We start from the raw sequence: 6,788 nt of genomic DNA, 5'->3' as shown, positions 1-6,788 counted from the left end.
ATGCGGAAAATGCGATAGCTCTGGGTGTTTCTCGCACCACAGAGCATGCAGTCTTGCCATGTAACCTTTAAGCCATGTAACAATGCTTCATGCTCATTGTTATTTATGTTTTTAATCATTAAAAGTGCAAACCCTTCTATTCTCATTCTATTTTTGTCATAAGAGTTTTAAATAATAGTTAATAAACGTTCATAACGTTATTACTTTAATTTTCAAATTATTCAAGCTAGAAACATAGTACATTAATAAAAAAATTTTGGTAGGTATTTAATTGTTTAAATAATACTTTTATTAAAATAAACATGAAAACTGTAAGAAAAAAAGATTTAAAATTCCATAAAGTACTCTTTCGTTTATTTCTTCAGAATAAACGTTTCTCAGTTAAATAATTTGAAAATTAAAGTATTCACGTTATGAACGTTTATTAACTATTATTTAAAACTTTTATTGCAAAAATAGGATGAGAATAGAAAGGTACTTGTAATTATTGAAAACATAAATAACAATGAGCATGAAGCATTGTTTGTACGAATTACCAAATATTACTGACATCTGAATAGCCTAAAAATCGTCCGACGATTGCCGACGTTTTTTAGACGTACTGACGATTCAAACCGTAATAGTGGCGTATATCTCCGACAATAAATTTATTCACGAGTGTTAAACAAAAAAATTCAATTTGGTTGAAAATTGTAAAGTCGTCAATTGTTTGCACGAAAAAATCCAAAATACCCCACTGTGCAGCGGGTCGAGTCAAAATCTCGTGTCAGTACCTGTTGCCACCAAGAAGATCAAACTCGCTATTGACGCGTCCATTATTAAGCAGTCTGAATAACGGGGAATAAAATTGAAAACAAAAAATTCTGAATTTCAAAATTAGCTGCCTGAAAACTCGAAATTAAAAATCTGTGAATTCTTACGATCAATAGAAATCTAAAAAAACGTTTCAAAATACTATAAATTAATGCATTATAGCATTTTTAGTTTAAAATTGAATTTTCATCATATTCCATCAAATCATTGATTTTTCACTTCCCAAGTAGAAGTTCAGATGCATTTAATCGCAAAGAATCACAGATTTCGAATTCCAGACTTATAAATCGCTAATATAAGAATTTAAAACAAAATTTATTTGTAACTTTTCATTTCATAGAGAATCCCGTCTAACAATGAACCTCTGCCAAGGAAAACCAACCCATATCAGAAAAAACGAAGCGTTGACGAACAAAGCGCGGCAGGTAAAAAAAACTTCTGGAGTCAAACCTGCCCTTACCTGAAAAGTTTTCCGACCATTGGCTTGAACAGAACTATAAATTGTGAAAAAGTAATGATAATAATAATTTTTTAAGGGCGCGGGTAATTCTTATATATATTTTTGGATACACTGATAAATAATCGTTATTTGTAAGCTACAATGCTTATAATACTTTATCTGTATTTTTGTAGTGAAATTCACCAAAATCACCAACAAGGGCCTCATTTAGTAAGGGCCCAACGAAAGATTTCAATTTGAAGCTTAAATTACACAGTCATATAAATTTGAAGAAAGCAAATTGAATTTAAAATAATCTTATCAAATTTGTGCAGGAAAATTGCATACGTAACCAAAAAGGGCCTTATTTCCAAAGAAAGCGATAAGCAAATGATTTTTTTAGCTTAGACTTGAAGAATTATTGTAGGAAATTTTTGTAAAAATCGAATTTTGAAGACTTCTGTCAGCCTGCTGCAGTCACCTGGAAAAGGGTTTAAAAATGGTACTAAGTTTTTTGGAATTAAAGAAGTTATTCTGAGAAAATGTAAAAAGGAAAGGCAGTTTGGAACACTTTTATCAGGCTTTTCGCAATAAAACTCGCAAAAATGCCAGAACAACGCCCTTATCTGAAAAAGGGCTCAAAGGGCATATTTAATTTTGGGACTGAAAAAAGTCATTCTGAGAAAATGAAGAAAGAAGTACAGTTTGGAACACTTGCATTAGGTTTTTCACAGTAAAACTTGCAAAAATGGCATAAAAAGTGCCATCTTATCGAAAAGGGACCAATGACAGATTTTAATTTTGTGTTTGAAATGTTTTGTAGTAATTCAGCACAACATATCCAATAGGAAAATCTAAAATGCCAGAAAAAAATCTAAATCCCCTTTCAAGCACACCGTGTATTGTTGTTGGTTAGTTGAGGTACTTTACTGACCTAGGCCAGTAAAGTACACTTAATCGTCCGCAGAAAATATGAATTAGATCCGCACACAGGCGCGTTCATTACTTTTTTATATTATTTTTTATATTATTATTAACTGTCCATAAGACGAGACAGAGGAAATATGAACAAAAATTCGAAACGCACAATAAGCCTGTTGGTATGAAAAAAGGATGTTTTATTGTAAAAGGGGTCTCGAAAGGTAGAAATGTGGATTTCAGACGGCAATAGAAGTCTGAGGCGATATTAAATCAATTTTAAACTGTAAGAGAAGTCTGTGGAGCAAAAAGATGGATGTTGTATTAAAGAAGTTCGAGCAAATAATAAAGTAGATTCTTTTATCTGAAAAAATAAAAGGAAGGTCTTCGTATTGTAAGACTAAGATGTGGAAATGGCAAAAGAATGTTTTGATTGTATATGATAAGAAAGGGAATTTTTGATTGCAAAGACAGTTTGATGGAATAGAAATAGAGACTTTTAATTTATAAAGGAACCTAACGGGATAAAAAAATATTTTTAATTTATAAAGGAGCCTTAGGAGATAAAAAAGGGAAGTTTAAGTTGTAAAAAGAGTTTAATTGCTGAAGAAAGCAATTCTTAATTTTAAAAGCAGCCTGGCTCTCAGATGATAGAAAGGGGCTTTTTGGATTGAAAAAGTGGTCAGAGGGAATACAAAGAACTGGTTTTTCGGATTAAAAAATAAGTCCGAGGGTATGAAAATGAGAACTCCAAAGTATACAAAATATTTGAGGGAATATAAAGAAAATTTGAGGTTGCAGTTTAGTATAATAGGGAGTTTTTCAATATCAAAATCATACAATTTAGTCTTATCTATTGAAGACTACTTCTAAAATAGCGTGCGAAGTTTCTTTTTTATAACGTGAGAATGTGCATGATTATTCGAAAGCTGTAAACTGAAATAAGCTTTTTCACACATAATTTTGAGGAGATTAAAGAACAACTTTCAAGGTGTGTGTTGTAAAGATAATATTCTGAGTGAATTATGATTTTATTTTGAACGATATGCGTAATTTACATAGGTTCGAAATTCTCAATATTTCCTTAGGAATTTGAAGCAGGCCTGGAAGTACCGGCGATTGTGGAAGGACCAACAGGGGAAGAACCGGCAATTGTGGAAGGACCGGCAATGGTGGAAGGACCGGCAACTGTGGAAGGACCGGCATATGTGGAAGGACCGGCGTTTGTGGAAGGACCGGCATTTTAGGCAGTATCGGCTGGCGCACGGCGTGCATTGCCACCACCATTCGCAGCAATGATTTGGGCCCGCTGACGGCATCCAGCACATGTGTCTGGATGTATGCAATCAGGGCATTGAAACCCTCCGGGATTATGCATGTCTTCGGGGGCGACTTTTTTTGGTAGAATATTATCCTTAAACCGTCCTTGTGAACTTAGTTCTGTAAAAAGAAAACAAAGATTTATACATTTTAATAATTGAAGTACATTAAAGCTTCTAAACCGGTAATATCAGGCTATCCTATACTGATGTAAAAAAAGTCTTGAATCTGTTCTTTCTTACTACATAGTTTTGCTTTAGGGTTCTAAATAAGTATCCTCTTCTAATTTGCGACAAATCAATTATTATTAACCCGTAACCGAAATGGGAAAGGTCGTAGAATATTTAGGCATATGGTTTCAAACCTTAGATTTAAAGAGAGCAGGTAGACTTTTAAAGACACATTTTAGCTTTTGCATAAAAGTGGTCTGACGATTGGCTTGCAAAGTTTAAAAAAATTGTTACATAGTAAAAGTGATCTTTATAAAAACAAAGTATTTCAGATCGAATTCTCACCTCATAGAGTAATGAAACATATATCTTGCCAGAAAATTTTTGTCAGAAAAACACTTATTTTGTTATTTTATTTAATATATTTTAAAATCATAAAAATGTATAACTTTTATTGAAGCAATAATCTTTATATTTTTTTTCTTGAATCGACGGAGATCATATAGGTCAAACAGCAATTGCCTTAGTTTTATCCAGCTTAAAAGGAAGTCCATTCTTTCAGGTCCAGATGATAACTGGATCGATATCCTCCTGGACTAGAACAATTAATCGACTTAGTAAATAAATTGGATTCAAAAAGCCAATTTTGAAATCGTCAACATATTTGTGATAGCTGCAATGTTGAAGTCTACTTCCATAGTCATAGGTGAACAAATTAAAGAGGCGGGATGCAAGAATGAAACTCCGAGGAACACCACTCTTCATATGCCACTAGTGAGAAACTTACCACTACCAAATAATAATAATTTTTGGACACCGATTATTCAAATATTGCAAGATTTTCAGTTTCGTGCGACTAACTTATGATTAAACATGCCGAAAAACCTGATTGCATCAGTGCCACGGCCTTTATCATTTCAAACAAATTTGAAAAGTTGCAGGTGAACTTTTTTTAAAGTGGCTAAGACAGTGCACATAAAATGTAAGTTACTTGTAAGTCTTTCGGGATAGTTGATTTCGAAATTTTTTGTAACTGTGAGAAGAACAGCCTTTTTCCAAACCTCTGGGAAGCTAAATAGAAGAGAAGATTGGAAAAGCAATTTCATTCAATCAAATTGATATTCCATCAGTTTGAACAGCATTCGATTTGATTACATATGTTTTCTCAAAAAGCATATCAGGCGTGATGTCATCAAAAAAGAAGTCAGAGTCATTAAATTTTGAATTAAAAGAGGTGGTAGAAGACGACCATGATAAGTCTGGAATTGAAAATAGACAAAAAGTCTTTAAAAGGTAATCAGGTGGAAAACTACTATCCATGGATTCGTGCTTTGGCGAAATTGGATGGAAACGCCAAAGAAGTTGCTAAATGTTTTCTTTTTTGTCCCTATGTGCGATCTTGTTATAATTGTATTCATTGAAAGCGTCTCTAATCTAAGTTGGAACTAGGTTCCTGAATTTGTAAAATTGAGCTAGTGTTACGTTGACTTTTTTTTCTTCTTTTCCACTTTTCGAAGAGTCTGTAGCTAGTAAACTACGGATTGTTCATTGAATAAACCTCTTCCGTGGAAAGCTATGAAAGTCAGCTTTCATATTTAATTATTTCATGTAAATATTTTTTATTTTTATAAACAATTATAGCTAGTTTGAAAAATCTCATTTCTATCCTTATAAGAAATTAAATTATCTTAGTAATTTTTAACGTTACAACAACGAAAAAAAACAGGAATAGAAAGAAAACGCAGGGACCCATATTTCAAAAAAATCATTTTCGTCATGAGACTAAAAAATACCGAGATATGACCACCTTCATGACTCTGTTGATTGCAGGTGCACAAATAAAGGTAAAGTTAACAACAAAAAATTTGTTTACTCTTTGAAATGCTGTTTGTTTTCTTGTCAACGGACAATTGATTGAATAAAAATATTATTGAAAATTATAATTAAGTACGTAAAAACGTGACCGGAAATTCACTCTAACAGGTGAAAATTTCGTAAATAAAAGTTGATTTTAACTTGAGCGCGCTTAAATAAAATTGCTTCAGAAAAAAATGTCTGTATGTGCTAATTCAAAGACTTTTCCGACTAATTTTATCATTAAAGAGCTAATTCCAATATCAAGTTAATAATCTATAATCAATTCAGAAGTTATAAACAATTCAATAAATATATTTTTTGTGCGAAATTAAATCTTTAGTAATTAATATGAAACAACTAATAAACACGCCTTATTTGTAATATTATTAAGTTACTACTTTCATTTATAAACACATTAATTAATTGTTAATTAGTGATTAGAAAGATTTTGTGTGAAATAAAGGTTGAGATACAAATACATGTATTTCTTTAAATTATTCTTTTTTCATTAAATTGTCCTCATAAAATTTTTGAATTAACAAAGTGTGCCTAATTTCCATAAAACTAGAAGCATTTTTCATTTGTGTGAAACGACAAGTATTCTTAATTTATTTTAATTATTGCGAAAGAATGGATTGTTACGATGAGCCATCGAATAGTAAAAACTAAATGTAAATTAAGAATACTTGTAGTTTTGCGTAAATTGAGAATGCTTGTAGTTTTATGTAATTTTAGAATACTTGTGGTCTTATGTAAATTAAGAATAATAATTGTAACTTCATGTAAATTAAGTATAATTTCTTCATCAACAAATTTTATAAAGACATTTGAATAAAAAATGAAAAAATAAAAAAAAATTATTTATGTGTAACTAAATATAGTAATTTAATACGATTCAAAATAACGCGTGCTTATTAGTAGTTTCATAATATTCACTAAAGATTTATTATTGCACAAGAAAGCATGTTTATTTAATTGTTATAAATTTTCAATTTATTATAATTTTTTTATTTGACTTCACAATTATCTTTAGAATAACAAAAATAGTCGGCGAAAGTCTTCGAATAAGCTTTTTATGTTGTTAAAAATCAAAATGAATACTTGTATCCTGAAACAATTTTAAAATGACGCGCTAAATTTTTAATCAATTTTGTTCCAAAATTTTCACCTGTCGGTGAGAATTTACGGTCACGTTTTTTAACGTACTTTATTATAATTCGCAATGATATTCCAATTTAATCGTATTGTCTGTTAAAAAGAAATCATAAATT

This window comes from Belonocnema kinseyi, chromosome 6 (genome assembly GCF_010883055.1).
Source record: "Belonocnema kinseyi isolate 2016_QV_RU_SX_M_011 chromosome 6, B_treatae_v1, whole genome shotgun sequence".
Taxonomy (NCBI): Eukaryota; Metazoa; Arthropoda; class Insecta; order Hymenoptera; family Cynipidae; genus Belonocnema; species Belonocnema kinseyi.
The sequence above is the reverse complement of the archived record's forward strand: the minus strand, read 5'-3'. Positions refer to the sequence as shown.